At 49.5% G+C, this 20502-nt stretch overlaps 1 long non-coding RNA gene across 7 annotated transcripts in view; it reads right to left on the bottom strand.

The window, feature by feature from the left end:
• Positions 1-19521, bottom strand: part of LOC105748168 (uncharacterized) — a 629731-nt gene extending 610210 nt beyond the window's left edge. For 4 of the 7 annotated variants that reach the window (XR_007479895.1, XR_007479893.1, XR_007479897.1 and 1 more), the window contains exons 1-3: positions 19406-19520; positions 7481-7603; positions 7100-7194 (exon numbers count right to left, since the gene is read on the bottom strand). This is a non-coding gene — a long non-coding RNA (uncharacterized LOC105748168). Of the gene's footprint in view, positions 1-7099; positions 7195-7480; positions 7604-19405 lie in introns of all 7 variants that reach the window. The other 3 variants (XR_007479896.1, XR_007479891.1, XR_007479890.1) reach the window with 2 other exon arrangements.
• Positions 19522-20502: the final 981 nt, after the last annotated feature.

The following is a 20502-nucleotide window of genomic DNA, read 5'->3' as shown; positions in this document are numbered from 1 at the left end:
AACAGGAAGACAGCTTTGCTTTTCTACTGGCCCAGGCCTATGGGTTTCTAAGCCCTTTTGTATCCTGGAACATTTTGTGTGAGAACTTGGCAGCAGAAGGCCTGGCCTCAGTGAGTGAACCTGGGAGCCCATGTGTACAGACTTCCCAAAATAGAGACACAAAGAGAGCAGAGGCCTCCTGGGCTTGGCCGGCTTTCTAAGGCAACAGAGGTGTTTGTGGTCAGTTTGAAAGAGCATCTGAACACCCCTAGACCCTACAGTATTAATTTCCTGGGGCTGCTGTAACAAAGTCCCCATGCTGGCTGCTTTAAACCAGCAGAAATTTATCCTCTCAAAGTTCTGCAGATGAGAAGTCCAAAGTCAGGGGGTGGGCAGGGCTGTGCCCACTCTGAATGCTGGAAGAGAGAATGGGTTCCAGGCCTTTCTCGTAGCTTCTGGTGTGTCAGCAATCCTCGGCATCCCTTGGCTGGTAGATGCATCATTCCAATCTCCGCCTCTGTCTTTACACGGTGTTCTCCCTGAGGGTCTTCAAATCCTCTTCCCTCTACATGTGTCTGCGTCTCTTCTTTTCTTATATGGATACCAGTCACATTGGATTAGGAGCCCACCCTACTTTAGTATGACTTCATCTTAACTAACTACATCTGCAATAAGCCAATTTCCAAGTAAGGTTGAAAGGGAGCAGGACCTTGTGGGGCCCTCCTGGGTACAAATCCTTTCTGTGTTCTCTGTTTCTTGTTTGTAAGGAAATAGGCTTCATTCAGCCGCCTTGACCTTCCCTGAGTTCCAAAGGGCACATTCAAATAATTGCTAATCAGGGAAGGGAGGGGATGCAGAAACAAGGGAGGAGCAGTCAAGAAACAATAGTGCAGGGACTTCCCTGGTGGCGCAGTGGTTAAGAATCCACCTGCCAGTGCAGGGCACATGGGTTCGAGCCCTAGTCCGGAAAGATCCCACATGCCGCGGAGCAACTAAGCCCATGCACCACAACTACTGAGCCTGTGTTCTACAGACCGTGAGCCACAACTACTGAGCCCGTGCGCCACAGCTACTGAAGTCCGCGCACCTAGAGCCCGTGCTCCGCAACAAGAGAAGCCACCACAATGAGAAGCCTGCGCACCGCAACTAAAGAAATCCCGTGCGCAGCAATGAAGACCCACCACAGCCAAAAATTAATTAATTAATTAATTAATTTAAAAGAACAAAAAAGAAACAATAGCGCAGCCTTGGGGCAGGGTCCTGGTTCCTCCTCAAGAAACATACATAACAGTATCTTTGAGCTCTTCTGCAGGAACTAAGGCCCCACCCAGGTGAAGGATGGTGACTTCAGGCTGAGGGTAAGGTTCCTGGAGCACTGTCCTGCTACCTCACCACCAACCAATCAGAACAAAGTCACACACCCTGCAGCCCTCACTCCAAATTTTGCCTGTCAAAACTTTTCCCCAAAAACCATTGGAGAGTTTGGGGTTTTTGAGCACAAGCCACCTGTTCTCCTTGCTGGGCCCTGAAATAAATCTTTCTCTGCTCCAAACTCCGACGTTTCTGTTTATTCGGCCTACCCCTGCGTCAAGCACACACACTTGTGTTCGGTAACAAAAGCCCCGCCCTCATATTTCATCTAATCCTGATCCCCTCCCAAACACCTCATCCCCAAACACCATCACACTGGGGGGGGGGGGGCGTGGTTAGGGCTTCAACATATGAGTTTTCAGGGGACACAAACCTCCAGCCCATAACAGACGTCAACATATCTTTTGGGGATGCTCTGGGTACCCACCCACCTGAGCAGCTACAGGGATCAGCAGGGACAGAGGTTCGAGGTCTCTGAGCTCAATCCTCCAGTGGGAGGGGAGTCACAACCCCTAACACAGTGTAACAGGGAAGAGCTAAATCGGACTCCATGCTGCATCTCTTTCTTTGACTTTAACCTTTGCTTTTTGTTGCTTTTGTGATTATAATGATACATGACCTGGCTCAGGGAACCCTGCCCCTCTGCCTGAATGTTAAACCAAAGTGCCTTTGTTCAGGGAAACATCCTGACCCTGTCCATCTGTGGATAGCTGCAAGAAGGAAGAAATTAACACATCCCCTCCCCAGGAGATGTTTTGCAAGACTGATGGCCCTTTTTACTTTACTTCCTCCCCACCTCTCCCTCTCTATTCTGCCTTTTTACTTTATTTCTCTCTCTGATTCTATAAAAGAAACTGGCATCCAGACCCTGATAAGATGGTTATTTTGAGACATTAGTCTGTCATCTTCTCAGTCTGCCGGCTTTCCGAATAAAGTCATATTCCTTTCCTCAACACCTCGTCTCTGATTTACCGGCCTGCCGTGCGGTGAGCAGAACGAGCTTGGACTCGGTGACAATAGGAGTTGGCCTCCTCAGATCAGTCCTTTAATGATCCAGCCATTCGATACTGAAATCTGCGTGGGGTGCACCCCAGCCTTTGGGAGGAGCAGGGCTTAATCCAGGAAGGTCATCTCCCTGCTTCTCTTAGGAAACAGCACCAGCTAAAGCAGAGGGATCTGTCTCAGGGGAATGCCGGCGCAGGCAGTGCTCCCGGAAGCTGCTACGGTCTCCTCGATTGGAAACCACCCTCGGGGGCACAGCCTGGCCAGACGAACTGATTTCCCTCCTCAGAGGCCCCGTCACAGACCAGTGCCCTGTCCACACTGTCCACACGAGTACTGCCTGTTGAGGGGATGCTCCACAACTGTCCACGTCATACTGACAGTCCCTGCCCACGGCCGCCACCCCGAAGATCACGTGACGGGGCTGAAGGCCTTCCCGAAGGACGGGCTCTCTTGGCTGGGTCTGCTCTCCAGCCCTCCCTTCTGCCCTCCCTCCCCCAGACCCCAGGTATTTAAGTAGGCGCGTCTTTGTTTGGAAACACTGTGCTCGCCCCTATTAATAATACATCGAGAGGCGCCCGTCTCCAAGGAACTCCAAGTGATTCGCAGGCACTATCTAATTAGCCCTCACCCAAAGCCCTGCTCCAGCAAAACCATCGGGAGCAGCGGCTGATTCAGAGCCGCGAAGGGATGGAGACCTCCTTGGAGCGCTCCGCGAGAGCAGAAGGCACAGTACTTACTCAGGAGCTGGGGTGACACGACTTCCAGTGGAGAGACTATTGTAAAACTCACCCCTTGCTCCCCCCAAATTGGGAAACTGGGTCTGGGGTTTTACAAAACCCCAGAAGGGCATTCCTTTACTACCTGTACAGGTAAGCCACCACGCCGAGGACACTGCCATATGCCCGTCAGGGCCCTCAAGATGAATACCCTTGTCACACACTCACTCTCTGCTCTCCCATCACTGGGTACCCACCCATCGCTATTACCACCTACTGAAAGTGGGAGGGGGAACTGGAGGGGAGCAGTCAGTGTGACCCATTGGGGGTGCCCATCTTCCCCTGAATTCTCCCCACCTTCCCACCTCACATACTGCCATGTCTAAAGTACACACAACAGCCAGAGTGCTCGAGACCCATGAGGTTAGGCCCCTCAGCCTCCCCCCAGAGAACCAAACGGGCCTCGCACACATGCTGGCATCCTGTACGTCCAGTTAACTGATTTACCCTCGGCACCTGGCTCAGTGCCTGGTTCCCACCTTGAAAGTATTCAATGCATATTTGGGGATATATAATGGGAACACTAATTCCTTTATCCTCTCAAAAATCCTCAGTGGACGATGGGGCTGGAATTTTTATCTGCACTTTACATATTACCAAAATGAGGCTGAATTGACTGGGGGATTTGCCTGGGGTCCGACAGCTCACAGGTAGCAAAACCCTGAATGGAACCCAGATCTTCATGCTTCAGGAAGCAACCTTCGCCATCATACCATGTTCCAGCCCACCTGCCCCTCTTGGAGAATTCAGAGTGCTCACTTTACCAAAACCTTTACAGAATTAAAACTATATATCATCTGTGAGGAAATAGACCGCTGACACAGTGGGAAATAAAGGCACAAATGAGAGAGAGGAACATTTTCCCCCAGGAGACTATTTGGAAAATCAGAACCATTTCTATCATCCTACATTTGCGGAGAGTAGCGTAGGGTCAGGTTGGTGAACAGAGGTCCAAAGGCAGAGTCAGCAATTGCCTTCCCAAAGCTCATTCCAGAACTGACAAGTGTTGATGTTAAGGTTTTACTTAAGTAGAAGTCAAAGAAAAGTTACAAGAATTCTTACACAGCACACAGCAGTTACAAATGTGCAATGTACTTGCACATGCATTATTTCATTGGACCACATAAAGACTCTGCATGATGAATACTGTCATCCCTATTTTTATAGTTGAGAAAACCGATGCTCAAAGATTCCTTGCCTAGAGACGCATAGCTGGCAAATTTCAATCACACTCCAGCCCAGGTGCTCGGCCTCTAAGTTGGTGCTCTTTCCAAGTGTATCACAGCCACCCCTTAAATCCTTCTGTTACGATTGCAGAAGTATCGCCTTGAGTATTTGTTGATGACCTATCTGCATCGGTTCCTGCTGTGTCAGACGTCATTGCTGTTCATCGACACAGCTCTCCTCTCTGTCCAGGCCTGCAGGTGGACTGCACTTTCCTGCCCCCTTGAAGGCAGACATCTAGTTGGCTTGCTTTCCCCAGTGAAAAGTGGGCAGGAGTGGTGCCTGGCGTTTCCAGGTGGACACATGTACCTGCTGGCGCTGGTCTCTCCAGCTCTCCCCCGCACCACACTCACAGTGAAAGCTCCTGCCGAGACTGAGCCTCCATCAGCCTGGGCCTGGGAATGACCCCCCTGAGCAGGGCCTTCCTGTTGGATCTGCATCAAATTTGAGCAAGAAATGTCTCTATTGTTTCAAATCACTAAGATGGGGCGTTTGTTTACTACTGCAGCATAACATGTTCTGTCCTGACTGACACGCTACCCAGAATTTCCTTTGGAGAATCTGCCCAGCATCCGGGAGTCTTGGGTAGGACTGAATCTACCCCCAGATCTAAGGAATAGACTCCGATTGGCATCTAGCAATCCATAAAATATTATCCCTTGGGCCACAGTGCTTGGTTTAAGTATGGATGATAACCTAGGCCCGTGCCAATCAACTCTTAGTATTTATTTAGAGCAGTTCAGGGACGAACCAACCCGTGTGAAAGTAAAACCTGTTCAGCGACTATGGAAGCAGTGCTATCTCTCCCTCGACAGCAAGCCCCTAATGCTTTGGATGACCGGCCTGCCAACGAAGGAGCCCTGCATGAGGAAAAAGGTGAACCAAGGGCAAACGCAAAACCTGCAGATTGTAGACAGAAAGAGCAGAAGCCCAGCCGGCGCTGGACCTTTCAGAGATGAGCCAGGAAGTCCCCTATTTGCTAAGCCAGTCCAAGGTGAGCTTTTTGACTTGAAATTTAAAAATAACCGTAGCAGACAGTTTTGAACAACTCCCTCCTCAGAATAATAACCCACGGATATAATGATATGTAGATATTAAAGGTGTTTCTACAATCAGCCCTGCATCTTTTGGGGGCTTAAGTTTTGACTTTTGTGAGGTTGTAGATATTCCTTAGAAAGGCAACAGAAGTGAGTTTTAGAGTCAGAAAGGATTTTAAAGAACATCTGGTCTAACGGCTCATTTTATAGATGAAGGGCTGAGGCACAGAAGGTGCAGTCACACTTCCCTGGACATCCTGCGCCACCGGCTCCCACTGACCTCTGATCCCACGGGTGGTAAATGGTGCATCTCAGGTCATTCTGGGGATTAAAAGCAGGTAACGTGCATACAGCTCCCAGCATTGGGCCTGGCACGGTGTGGATAATCAACAATGGCTGACTGCTTTTTATCAGTGACTCACATTTTAGTATTGAGGGGGGTATAAATAACTGACACTCCCCTATCAGTTATTAATAGTATAGAGAGACCTCGCCCAGAGCCCGGAAGGAGCCAGGCCCTTGAGCTTGACCCCGTAAGCAGCCACGGCCATCTGCAGAGAGGTGGGTTGACCCCGAGTCCCCGCCTGGAACTTGGGGTCATTCAGGGGCGTAAGTCAAGCACCCCGGGTGTCAGAGTTCCTTCTCACGAGGATCTGGCACTCGAAACTGTGTCCTAAGGTGACCAGGCGTTCCGGAAGAAGCCGAGAAGCCGTGTTGCTGAGATTTTGAGAAACATGGGGCACTTGCTGCTCAGAATAGGCAGTCCCTTCACAGAGAAGTGCTGAGCACAGACACCCAGGGGCCCAGCCCCCAGGAGACGAGGCAGAGCAGGCCCAGAGTAGGGCCAGCCTTGTCAGTAGCGCCTGCGGGACACTCCTGAGCGCTCTTGGAAACACCTGGTAGAGATTCTGCAGGGGCTGGAGGTCCTGGTGAGCCTGCAGGACAAGGGCCCATGATGGGGGAGCAGCTGCAGCAAGTCACAGGGGCCTCACATCTACCAGGGGCTGCAGAAGCTCATGGAGACACGGGTCCCAGCGTGCAAGGCCCAGCCCTGATTTAATAAACAGCAACAGGAGTGGAGCTTCTATCTCCCGGGAGCAGGCAGCTCAGAAGGAGGAGAAAGACTCCGTCCTAGCGAAGCCCAGGCCTCCGAAAGCAACTGTGATCATTTCCTGTCTTATTAAAATCCAGCCCTGCAGAAGGCTTTTGTTCTTGGGTCCTGGTGTTCTCAGGTCTTGGATTAAATGAGCTAACTAATGTAAGCCACCCCTTCCCTGTTCCTGGCACAAAATGAGCATGAAATAAATGGCAAATTCCCTGCTTCTCTTCAAAGTGTGAATCTCATCTGAAAATTAGTGGGACCACATACACTCAAAGGGTCATCCGAAGAGCAGAGGCTCTTAGGTGGGTTCAGGGGTTGGAGACGGACCCTCTCCCTTTTAGCTGTGTATCTTTCATTCTCAGTATTTATAAGCTGGACATACTGTAACCTCTAGGCGACCTTACCCTTCTCACTGCGAGGATTAAATGAGATGGAGAAAAGGGAAAGGGTTTTATCAGACACAGAAGGGCTGAAAGGCCTTCACCTTTCCTATCAGCCCAGTGCGTCTCTGAGGTTGGCGCACAGAAGCTGGCAAAGCTCCTTCCCTGGTCCCGTCCTCTCTCTAACAAATACGTTTTTTTAAGGAACAAATTCATGGGACTTACCTGATCGCCACTTTGCTCGCGCAAATCATTTTTCCAATCTAAATTCAGTAGCAGCTGCGACAACTGTAAAATGACTTCCTCTTCTCAATACTTTGCTTCAGTGACAGGAAGAAAATGAGACAAACTGTAAGGGTGTGCTCCACACTTCACTCCATATTATATAAAACCCCAATACAATAATCCTTCGCAATTGTTTCCACAGTCAGATGGGCCAGAGGGCGGGGGGAGGGAGGAGAGCAGCAAAGCTGGGAAGCCCGTGATCGAGGGGCAGCAGCTCGAGAGGCAGTGCCCAGGAAGGGGCAGAGGAAGACTGGCCTAGGTCATAGGTCGCAGGTCAGGGTGGCCATCGCCTGCACCCCTTCCACAGCCACGTATTCTCACCCGCTGTCCACATCCTCTCTCTTCCCTTTCAGCTCTGCAAGTCCACGCTTAGGAAGGTTCTAACAGAAATCTGGGGTCTCAGCATGGAGTCACCATCCTCCACCTGGGTGAGGGCCTTCGTGCCTGCAGAACAACACAAAGACACACGTCAGATTATTATGTACATCCCTGAGGAGGAGCTAGGACTCTGTTTTCTCGCCGAACGGTTGTTCCTTGACTGTTTTTCCTTTGTTTCTACATTCCCTCACATCCCTAATTAGTAAGGGCTTGAATCGGCTCTTTGGACCTCTGGGAAGTCCTGAGAGACTAAGTACTGTTTCTACAAACTAGAGTGTGCGTTGGGGGGAGGGACACGCGTGGAGGGGCTTTTGTACCCGGGAAGGCCCCCTTTTTCTGTGATACTCCTCCATGTTGAAGGGAACAGGGGGTGGGACAAGAAAGGGAATGAAGTTTTGGGTAGAGAGATTAATCACAAACTCAGCAGAGGAACTTGGTTTTAGGGGGACTCCCGTTTCACCGCCAGCTTCAGGAGAGAAGGGCTGTTGGGTGCACGGGAACTCCCTGACATTCTTTTGACAACTTCCTATAAATTGATCTTTATTTCAAAATAAAAAGGTTAAAGTAAAAGGCACCAGGTTTTTCTCTCTGTTGTTAGAGCATCGTATCCTCCTTCTCCTGTAAGCCTTCTAACGCTTGTTCATTCTTCAGAATCAGCTCAAAGCACACACTCGATAAATGTTTGTTAACTGAGTGAACGAATGGTCCCTGTTATTTCTGTGATAAAGAAAGAGGCCGTGGAATCAATAAACCAACAAAATTTAGCAGTTAACAGCATGCACTTGAAGTCAGGCTACCTGATAGAAATTCCAGTTCTATGGGCTCCTCTAGCTGGATGACTTTCTGAGTTTAGTTTCCCCAGCCCCAGTAGGAATAGTACTGACACCATAGGCTTGTTGGAAGGATGAAATGAATGCACTGTGATACAGTAGGAAATAGACATTTCATCTTCTCCCAGGCTCCTGACACAGAGCTTCTAAAGCCTTTGGAATTTCCTGAGTGATAGGAGCTTTTCTGGTTATTCCTAATAAACCCCTTTCAACCATACCTGAGTTTATGCTAATGAGGTGGCATTTGGTGGGCCCCTAGATAGCTCCGGGGATGGAGGCTGATGGCCAGAGGATTGGAACTCTCAGCCCTACCCCCAACCTCCGGGGAAGTAAGGAAGGCTAGAGGTTGACTTCAATCACCAACGGACAGTGATTTGGCCAATCAAGCCTGCATAACAAAAACCCCTAAATGATGGGTTCTGAGAGTCTCCAGGTTGGTGATCACATGAAAGTGCTGGGAGGATGCCGTGTCCCCATCCCCTGCCTTACGCATCTCTTCCATTGGCTGCTCCTGAGTTGTGGGTTTTATACTAAACTGGTAACAGTACTTAACTTTTCCTGAGTTCTGTGAGCCATTCTAGCGAAGTATGGAACCTGAGAAGGGGCGGGGGGGGGGGGGGCGGTAGGAACTGTGATTTATAGCTGGTTGTTCAGAAGTATAGGTCGTAACCTGGGCCTTGCAGGTGGAGGGAGTGAGGCAGGCAGTCTTGGGGGGTTGAACCCTTAACCTGCGGTGTCTTCACTAACCCCAGGTGGTTACTGTTAGAACTGAATTGAACTGTAGGATACCCAGCTGGTATCTAGAGAGTTGGAGGGTTGGTTGGTGTGAGAAAAAAAATCCCATATCTTTGGTGTCAGAAGTGTTGGGAGTGGAAACAGATGAACTTAAAGTGCTTAAAATAGTGCTTACACATGTAGTAAGGTCTCAACTCGGTTACTATAATTTTTTTTTTTCTTTTGGCTGATCTGGGCAGCATGCAGGATCTCAGTTCCCCAACCAGGGATTGAACCCAGGCCCCCTGCAGTGGAAGCACTCAGTCTTAACCAGTGGACCGCCGGGGAAGTCCTTTGGTTACTATTATTAACTGTATGTTGCCTTTTCTGACCTGTCTCCATCCTTATTCCCATCCCTACCCCCCTCATGAAAACTCCAAACATCCTGTGCTACCCCCGAACCCAGCATCATCTTATCCCGTGTCCCATTTACCTACTGCTGTGCAACAAACCGCCCCAAGACCAGTGGCTGAAAGTAATGACACCATTTTTTTTTGCTCATGAATCTGCGTTTGGACAGGCTCGGTGAGGACGGCTTTTCTCTGCTTTTGCCGGCATCAGCTGGGGTGGCTTGGAGGCTGGGGACTGGGATCTTAAGCCATATTCACTCACATGCCCTGTGCTAGACACAGGCAACAACTGGGACCGTCACTGGGACTCTCGATCAGAACACAGGCCTGTGGCCTCTACAGGCGCCTTGGGCTTCCTTATGGGGGCTGAATTCCAGGGACAAGTGTTCCAACAGGAAAAGAGCCAGGTGGGAACCATATCACCTTGAATGACCTAACCTTGGAAGCCACACAGTGTTACTTCCTCCAGTCTATTCATTGAGGCCATCACAAAGGTCCTCCAAGCTCAAGATCAGAGGAAATAGACTCCCCTTTTGAGGAGGCAGTGGCAGGATCTGAAAAAGCATGTAGGACCAGAAATAATACTGTATTAGCCATGTCTTTTATTTTCTGTATTCTGATGCTTTGATATCTGGGGCCTTGCTGACCTTGGAGAGACTGCCCTCCCAGGGTTAACCAATTCCTAGAGATAATCAACAACTTACCCGCAAGTGCACTTTTCAAACACACACCAGCCAATCCAGAGCCCATACCCAACCATCCCCCTTATCAGCTCTCACACTCTGGGCCACTGTGTACCTGCCCTAATCACCCCAGGGCCTGGTACCAGACCATGAGGGCAGCCCCTATGCCCCAGCGTCTGATGAAATCATTCAAACTAGCCACTCATAAGCCTGTCTTTCCTGCCTCACGGTTCCTTCCCACAGAAACCACTAGAAAGGCTCGGACCCACATTTTCTCTCTCCCTCTGCCATCTTGATGACACTGGTGCTTTCCCATGTGGCCCCTCGTGGCAGGGCTCGCACCCTCCTCTTGGAATCTGTGAGTATAACAAACTCTCTTTTCAGTGGTAACTATCCCCTGATCTCTTAGCTATGCCTCAGATTTTCTATTAATATACCATATTTTAGAACAAATACTGTGGCCATTTGGGGGAAATACAATCTTCCACACTCTGTATTATAGTTGATTATGTACTTGCCTTTCTCCTCACCTTGACTTTGTTCACACAGAAAACAGACCTTTCTTTTATCTCCTTATCCCCTGCGCCCAGTACATAGGAAGTACCCGTTAAATGTTTGTTGACTGACTAGCTGACTGAATTTTTGATAGCCACATACCACCTTTGTCCTCCTTATTTAGTGTCCAAAGAGAAAGGATTCTGCAAATTCCTTGACACACCCTCTGCCACAGTGGTTGCTTGCTCAGGCTGTTCTCTGTCTGCTCCGCCATGCTGAAGCACACGCACCCCAAAATCACAGCTCCTGTCACCTCTGCTTCGTGAGGTTTCCCGGGATAGAACAAGCCTCCTCTGAGTCCCAGGGGTTGGACATGTGAAGGCAGGGTGGGAACCCCTGAGGTGAGTCTCATCACCAGAAGCCTGCACTGGCAGTCAGAACACGGGGAGAAGCTGGTCTCTGAATCACCTGCAATTGTGCATGCACACAGCTGGAGTACCCCTCATCCCGGCAGCTCAGTCACGCTTTGTGAAACTAACTTAGGGAAATTTCTCCAGTGCTAAAATCTCCAGGTAGTCCCCACAGCAAGGGAGTCATGCCCCCCAACTGTCCCCATCCCAGAAAAGTGGACAAAACCGCAAGACTCTGCATAGACCCCCAGGACAGCACCTGGATTCGCTCTGGCAGAGGGGGCAACAATCAGGAGAAAGGCGAGGGGATGCTCCTCCATCCTTTGGGTTTTTGGTCCATTCTCCCACTCCTCCTGTGAGGGCAAAGGCTTTGCAAAAGCGCCAATACATTCCTCCTCAGGCCCAAACGGTGCATGTGGGGAAGAGAGCACCTTAGAGTGGTTTATAGCAAGGCGGGGAGGTCAGGAAAGACGCCCCGCACCTCCTCCGCCTGAGTGTCAAATGCTGGAATCCATTTGACAATCAACAAAATCTCTGGGCTTCCCTGGTGGCGCAGTGGTTGCGAGTCCGCCTGCCGATGCAGGGGACACGGGTTCGTGCCCCGGTCCAGAAAGATCCCACATGCCGTGGAGCGGCTGGGCCCGTGAGCCATGGCCGCTGAGCCTGCGCGTCTGAAGCCTGTGCTCCGCAACGGGAGAGGCCACAACAGTGAGAGGGCCGCCGCAAAAAAAAAAAAAAAAAATCTCGTTTTATTCCCTAACAGAGATGAGATTTAAAATGCAAATACTCCTGAGAGAAACAACAAATTGGCTTAAGGTCAGTCAGTGCTTAATCCGACAAATAGCCCTGCTTTGCGAGCAGATTGATTGAGGGGCCGGAGGGGAAGCAGAGAGGAAACCCAGGGGCAGGTAAGGAGGGCAGAAGAGTGACTCTCTGCTTCCTTCCCGAGGAGGCTTCCTTCCTTCTGCCAAGACCTTGTCTAACCATCTTATTCAGAGCTTTCAGTAGCTGTCAGAAAAGCCATTCCAGCTCACACCCACTACAGCCCTCAGATCCCATTCTCCAGGTCAGCCAACTCACCTGAGGCGTCTGAGTCCTTCCCTTGCTCAAAGTTCTCTGCAGAAAAATGTTTTTCTCATGCATAGAGGGTACGACTTTTCTCAGCCAAATTTCAATTTTTTTTTTTTTAAAGAAGAGGTTGGGGGTAGGAGTTTATTAATTAATTTATTTATTTTTGCTGTGTTGCGTCTTCATTTCTGTGCGAGGGCTTTCTCCAGCTGCGGCAAGCGGGGGCCACTCTTCATCGCGGTGCGTGGGCCTCTCACTATCGCGGCCTCTCTTGTTGCAGAGCACAGGCTCCAGACGTGCAGGCTCAGTAGTTGTGGCTAACAGGCCTAGTTGCTCCGCGGCATGTGGGATCCTCCCAGACCAGGGCTCGAACCCGTGTCCCCTGCATTAGCAGGCAGATTCTCAACCACTGCGCCACCAGGGAAGCCCCCAAATTTCAATTTTTAAATGCGATATCATTCACAATAGCCCAAAAGTGAAAACCACCCAAGTGTCCATTAACCGATGAACGGATAAACAAAATGTGGTATAAACATACAATGGAATATGATTCAGCCTTGAAAAGGAATGAAGTTCTGATCCATGTCACATTATGGATGAACTTCTAGGAAATTATACTAAGTAAAATAAGCCAGACACAAAAGAACCAAAATTATATGATTTTACTTATATGAGGTGCCTGAAGCAGGCTAATGTATAGAAACATTCCACTCTAGAGAGTACAATGTGGTTGCCAGGGTTTGGGGGGAGGGAGGAATGGGGAGTCATCGTTTAATGGGTACAGACTCTCTGTTTGGGATGATGTAAAAGTTCTGGAAATGGATAGTGGTGCTGGTTGTACAACCATGTGGATATACTTAATACCACCAAATTGTATACCTGAATGTGGCTAAAATTTAAATTTTATGCTGTGTATATTTTACCAAAAAAAAAAATTTAGGGCTTCCCTGGTGGCGCAGTGGTTGGGAGTCCGCCTGCCTATGCAGGGGACACGGGTTCGTGCCCCGGTCCGGAAAGATCCCACATGCCGCGGAGCGGCTGGGCCCGTGAGCCATGGCCGCTGAGCCTGCGCGTCCGGAGCCTGTGCTCCGCAACGGGAGAGGCCACAGCTGGGAGAGGCCCGCGTACCGCAAAAAAAAAAAAAAAAAAATTTAAGCAATTACCGCTCTCCCAGGCTATCACTTGTCTTTTCCCCTGTGCTCTGTCATCGGCTGATTGAGCACCACCAAGCTGGGAAGAACCGTGTCCAGGATCAAGGAGAGTCCGGCGAGGTGAAACTTCTGACCACGGAGAGGCCAGTTCTTATGCCAAAAACGAAGACTGGTCTGTTTCCACACTATCCCAGAAACACACCTTGCGCAGCCTCCCCTCTGTTACATCAACACTTCCATAACCACCTTTTACCCACAAGCTCAAGTTCTAACTCCTTAGGCCAGAGTTCGGTACCCTCCCATCTGGCTCCAGCCCAACCTTCCAACTTCCCCCTCACTACCAACCTCCACAAACTGCTCCGACCGTCTGGCCTATGCCCCATTCTCCAAACACACCTTACAATTATGCCACTGCATCTCCTGCCCACGTTTCAATGTCCATCCTGAGCCCCAGCTCCTCAGGGGTCCCTCCTCAGCCGTTCCCTTCCACGGAGACACAAGCCCTTCCTGAACTCGGGGCTCACGGCATCCGTCCCTTTATTGCTCGGTTATACAACAGAGGCACTGGTGGTGGTAATTAGATTCTGAAGATTCAGGCTCTAAGGAACTTTAGGAGATGATTTCGTTTGACTCCTTTAATACATAGCGAGGACACAAAGCCTGAGCAATGACTTGCCCGGGGCCTCGGCACGCCTTAGTGGCAGAGGAGGGAAGAGAATCCCTGTCCTGATATCTACTCCATCCTCTCCTTCATAGCACCACGTGGCCTCTTGGAACTATTTTAAATGCGTTAACCTCACTGTTGTCCCCAACAGGGTTTCGAAGCTACGTCAGGGCAGGCAAGGACCACACTCCTTGTCATTTGTGTCCTCACAACACCCAGCACTACGAGGAATGCAGGATCTTAGTTCCCCGACCAGGGATTGAACCCGTGCCCCCTGCAGTGGAAATGTGGAGTCTTGACCACTGGACCGCCAGAGAAGTCCTGAGCACGGTCTTAATAATAAGTCCATGTTGAAACCATAAAGATGTTACTAGGTCATCCCCTTAACCGCTCTGGCCTAAAATTTCTTTTAACGGTTTCTTAAGAATAAGATCTTTTTCTGCTCTTCCAGTTTGGAATCTCTTCCTTATGAGTTTTCTAAGAGTGAGTTAGGCAAACCAAAACAAAAGCAGGTGGATAATAACTGAAGAAACATAGCCAACTTTTGCAACCTCAGAAGCACATTCAGTTTACGTCTTAGCCTGAACTGTGGACCCACCATAAGTCGAACCAGACATACTTGCTCTCATTTTATCTCCACTTTGCAGGCAGAGAGCAGCCCTGGGTTGGTTCACTTTGTCTATTTCCTAGACCATTACTCCATCGCTCTTGCTGTCTCGGCTGTGTGGGCATTCTCTCAGGTGGAACATACAGAGGGTGCTTTTCCCTCCACACAGCTCTTAGAAAGAAAAAAGGAAAAGAACAAGGAAATACAGCTTCACCTCACTCGTGATAGAGACAGAACCCTCTTGGAGGGCCCGGTATCATCTGCTTAGGGGGTGAGTTTGCAGATGTCTCATTACCTAAGGCAAAGCCTGGATCTCCTCCAGCAAGCGAGCTCCCCTTTCTGGGAGCCTGTTCCCTCCTCCAACCTAATGGAAGCCATCAGAGCAGGATGTGGCTTTTGGCATCACAGACCACAGAACCCAAAGGTACTGGCTGCAGGGAGGGGGCCCATCAGCACGGGGGTTAGATGGTGAGGGGGAGAGAAAGGAAACCTGGGGAAAAGTTCTGAACGCTGAGTAACTTTGGAGAGGAAAGATGAGGGAGAGAGACCCAGATCCATAATTACAGAAGCCTCGTGCAAAATTTAATTAAAACTTGGGCGGAAACAAACACCAGAAACAAGTGTCATTCATCACCTTAAAACACCAACGAAGGTAAATGTTGCCACAAACTCAGGCAAAGAAAGGGAGCAGGCAGGAAGGAGGGGCGATCACTCTAGATATCAAGCAACTCGAATTACCCTGAAGGCCCCACCAGACACGTGCATTAATCACCGTTATCCCGGCTGCACACCCGTACGGCGCGCTCCAAATGACTTCAGCCCATGGAGCACGCTGGACTGGGCTGGACCGGGCTGGACGGAGGGGCAGGGAGGCAGGCCCAGGGGAGCCCAACTGGAGGCGGCCATGTGGCACCCCCGGCTCTCCCCAGCCAGGCAGGAGGAGAAGCAGGAGAATTAGATTCGGGCAGGTGAGGGAAACGCCCAGCTCTCCGGCCAAGTTCCTTCCTGCTGTTGCTTTTTTCCTGCATAACAGGCTTCAGGGTGATTCTCAAGGATTGGGCGAGCAGGTCCAACTGCTAAACCCTTGCTGTTGCTGGGTTTCTCCTGTCCTGAAATTCAGAGCGGAGCGCGAAAGAGAGCAGGAGGGAATGGGATGGTCGGGGGGGGCGAGGGGGGGTGTTGCAGTGGGGTGGGGAGGGGACAAAGTGAGCCTTTGACTTTGTTTCCTGTGCGGCCCGGGCTCTGTCCACCCACACGTGAGTCCCCAGGGCTGCTCACAAGCTGAGCCTCTTCACAAAGAGGGACTGGAAAGCAGCTCAGCCTTCCCGGCTGGGAGCTATTTGCACTTGATGAGAAATTTCAAGTGGGAACCACCTGAGTCTGTGCCTATGTGAACGAGAGTGCATTCGGAGGGAACAAATGATTTACTAGCGGGTCCTCCACAAAGTCTCCTTCCAAAAGGGAAGGAGCTTCTCCTCACCCAACCTCCACTCCCTTATCATTAAAACCTTGAACGGGTAGAGTCCATTTGGTCTCCCAAGCCAGCCTGCAAGGGAGTCACAGCTAATCAGGTGACCAGCTCAGGTCCTCCAGGCTTTCTCTGAGTACAGAATATGTATAAACTGGCCAAGTGGACTGCAGACCACTTTGATGTTAAACAGAGGGAAAACTCCAAAACAGCTAAAAACGGTATTCCTGTTGAACTCCTCATGTCCTCTCTACAGAGCAAATTGAAAACTCACACAGCCGAATAACGAACGATTACCATTTCAGACACTTAGACCCAAGTGTTTCCTGGAAGAGAGAATGGCCAGTCTCGCCCTCTGCGTTACTTGCTCTGATTAGAGGAGACTGTCTTTTGAGCAGCTGCCGGGGCCGGATGCCGTAAGATCGCAGCATACGCCACCTCACTTAATCCTTGCAGAACCTCTGCGAGGTCCATATTTTCATCCCATTTTGAAGATGGAGCAACAGAGCCGTTAAGGAACACGCCTCATATATCTTGGCCTATAATGGGGTTTCACACTCTGGTCTCTAGGGTTCCAGAGACCTCCCTGGAAGACAAAGCTAGGGTTGTTTCCCATTCTCATGAATGAACTCCCCTTACTTGGGAACGAGGTGCTTTAGGTGGTTGACATAAGTAAACTTTTCGGATATCCAAGACCTATCCCTGTAAAGCCAAATCTTTTTAAATGTTTAATCTGTTTGAAATAGAATTTTTCTCAAATATTATTGTACACTCCCATGGCTTACAAAAGAGATCATTCCTAGGAAATGTCCAGAGGAATGATTCCTGGGCAGGTAGGAATTCCAGCCTTTAGGTCCTCAGAGATGCCAAGGAAGGGCTATCTCTTGTGAGCCAAGAGGATGATTCCTGATCAGGTGGGGAAGAGGGGTGTGACCTGGGTACAGCCTCACCCCCGAGGAGTAAAAGAGACAACCAGGAAGATTTTCTGAAATGGAGTCAGAAAACCAGCTATGGATCGAGAAGTAAGAACCTTGTAAGAAGATTCTGGCATCCGTATTGTCCCGTTCCTTCCTGCTAATAAATGGTAAAATAACCTCCAAAACAAAACAAAAATTTTTTTAAAAAATTAAAATGTGGGGCTTCCCTGGTGGCGCAGTGGTTGAGAGTCCGCCTGCCGATGCAGGGGACACGGGTTCGTGCCCTGGTCCGGGAAGATCCCACATGCCACAGAGCGGCTGGGCCCGTGAGCCATGGCCGCTGAGCCTGCGCGTCCGGAGCCTGTGCTGCGCAATGGGAGAGGCCGCAATGGTGAGAGGCCCGCATACCGCAAAAAAAAAAAAAAAATTAAAATGTGTATGAGCCAAAATGTTAACAGTGGTGATAGCTGGGTGATGTTATGAACCTCATCCTTCTTCCTTTTTGCTCCAAGCCTCCATTTTAACTTAGATCAGAGAGGTGGATTGAGTACTCAGCTTTCAGGCAAACCTTGTACCCAAAGAGCATGTGGAAGGGAAGACAACATCCGACTCCCAAGCAATGTCACTGGGATCATGGATGTTATTTTGTTGTGTTCATACGCTGTGTCCATAAACCCGGACCATGGGGAGGTTTTGGAGTCAGGAGGAACCTACTTGGAATCCGAGCTCTGCCACTTAACTAGCAGAGTCACCCAAGACACTTCACTTAATCTCCCAACCTCAGATTCTCTGTCTGTAACGTGGGACAAACGTTACCTACTTCATGGGATGGTCATGAGATCCAATATTTCATGGAGAGCACTTTTCATTCAGGGAATGAATACACTAAAGGAAGAGATGCATTCATGAGAGCAACGTATTTTGCCTACGTTTACAAAGAGGACACCTTCACCTGCTACCCTCTCACATTGTCAAGTTAGACTTCACTGAACCATAAAATTCACGGTGAGATGAATCTACTCCGGACACCATTGTAAAGACTAGTAGCAATTACCGAAGTGCCAAGAGAAACTGTAAGTGTCCCTGTGAGGCTGGTGCCGCAGCGTGAGGCCATATTAGGATAAAGCTACCAGGCAGAGAATCAATGTGAGTTAAGCATCCAGTTAAATGTATGCGCTGAATGCTTTCACAGGTCTTAGCTCACTCCATGAACAGAATAGCCTCATAAGGTTGGTATTATTATCCCCATTTTACAGAAAGTTTCAACAGCGCCCCACGGTCACAGAACTAATAAGTGGCATAGCCGAGATTCATACCCAGATCTCACTGACACCGAAATTCCTTCTTTATACGTTGTTTCACGTTGTTATCTATTTTCGTAATCAGCTTAGTTACGAGATTTGTGTTAATAGTACCCAGAGCATTATTTAAGGCTAGACAATTCCAAGGAAGTTTTTCAACGGTTTATGACCCATGGATGAGTGATTCTGAATATTACTGGTGAAATGCAATTTCTTCCTCCATCTGTCTTCCTCTTTCTGGTTGTGTCTCTGTCCCTCTCCCTTCCCCCCCACCCCACTTGACAGTATTCCCATCAATATAAAGATAAGATTATAAATCTAAGATATTAGTTCAAACTTGTTTTTTCAATTTAATGTATGAGAAAGAGAGAGAGTGTGTGAGAGAATGAGAGTGACAGAGAGATTATAAAGACATATCCTTTAACTTCTGTTTACCCTTGGAATTTATACCAAAAACCATTTACCCTAAGGCTAAGGTCATACGTGCAACGCTTCTGCTGGTACTTTAGCCAGTTTCCCAATCAGTGTGTTGGAAGCCTGGGTCACAGTGGGGATGGTGATACCCTCAGACCTCAGGGCAGCCAGGCGGAGCCACAGTGCCAGAGTCCCGGGATGTGTCACCTCCAGCCAAGAGCAGCCTTTACCGATGGTTCCCTTTCTGATTGAGTCCCTCCAAATGAGAAAGGTTAGGAAGCTCTGCATGTCTTATGTGAGGAGCCACACATCAGGCAGAAAAATCATTTGATAGAGGAATCTGAAACACTCCCCCGAAACCTAAGGTGTCCAAAGAGGTCACTGATACTCAATCCTCTTCTGGGAAAAATACGGGATAGAGAAAGAGTCCAAAATCTAGACCTGGAATGTCACCAAACTCACTGTGTGTCCATTCCCTCTCCGAGTTGGACCTGACACTTTCCAACATCCTCCGTCATCCTAATTTCCTGCTGAAAACATCCATTCATGGTGAAGGGGCAGCTCAAGGGGAAAACACAGAGTCAGCTGTTTTCTCTTCGTCTTTAAGTAACTTAGTGGGAAACCGGCCATCTTAATGAAACCACAGTTTGACTGATAGGTGCCACCATGAGTGATTGGTGTTGATTCGACCTACGTCTCAGCCTGCCCCACACATATTTTGTTCTCAAATACCCACCAGACACAGTGTGTCTGACATCGCTCTGGCTAATGCAGGTCTCCTGGAAGCTGCGGCATCTTATCTCCTTCCACACAGAGCCTCGGGCCTTTCCAGGGAAGGGCTGCTACAGTGGGGAATGAGAGCAAGATATGACTTGCTATTTTATCTTCAAACCGTAAACACCACTTCCGTGAACAACCATTTCTACAGCAAGCAGCTTACCTCACTCTCTGGACCTCAGTTTCCTCTTGGGTAAAACAGGAACAACACCCATCTCAGAGGGCAGTTGTGTCAATTAAATGAGGAAACCTCTGGGTCATGTTTGACACTGAATAACAGGTCGGTGGGCTCCTCCCCTTTCTGGCCTTGGCCAGAGTCTTCTCCACAGATGCTATGGTGTGAGGAGTCCCATGATGCCGCAAGTCATGCAGCCAAAGGATCCTGGACAAGAAAGGGTCCAGCCAAGGTCACAAGCATTTCCGGGAATGGGACCAGAAGCAGAGGTAAGACATTTCAGTGAGAGAGGAGTCAAGCTACACACCGAGCTACTAAGCCTCCAGCTCTTAGGCAGTGGGGACTCAGGAACGCTAGTCTAACAGCCTTGACATGTATATTTTTTAATTCCACAAATTCAAATGAGATCGACGGTGTTTGAACTCTCCCCACACATGCCAGGGAATAATTCACTTCAGGTTGGACATGTGTCCCTACGACTCCAGTATAGACAACAAAGCAAAGCAGAGATCAGAAGTGAATTTGGGTTATGGCTAATACAGAATACCCGCTGAAACACTGCAAAACGGACTGACGTGCGCTGTTTTGGCTCTGTACATATGTGCTTGAATCTTCCTAAGACACTAAAACTAATGTTTAAACACATATGTGTCAAAAAACACAAAGACGGGGCTTCCCTGGTGGCGCAGTGGTTGAGAGTCCGCCTGCCGATGCAGGGGACACGGGTTCATGCCCCGGTCCGGGAAGATCCCACATGCCATGGAGCAGCTGGGCCCGTGAGCCACGGCCGCTGAGCCTGTGCGTCCAGAACCTGTGCTCCGCCACGGGAAAGGCCACATCAGTGAGAGGCCCGCGTACCGCAAAAAAAAAAAAAAAAAAAG

This window comes from Orcinus orca, chromosome 10 (assembly GCF_937001465.1).
Source record: "Orcinus orca chromosome 10, mOrcOrc1.1, whole genome shotgun sequence".
NCBI lineage: Eukaryota > Metazoa > Chordata > Mammalia > Artiodactyla > Delphinidae > Orcinus > Orcinus orca.
This window is presented reverse-complemented; position numbering and strand designations above follow the sequence as displayed.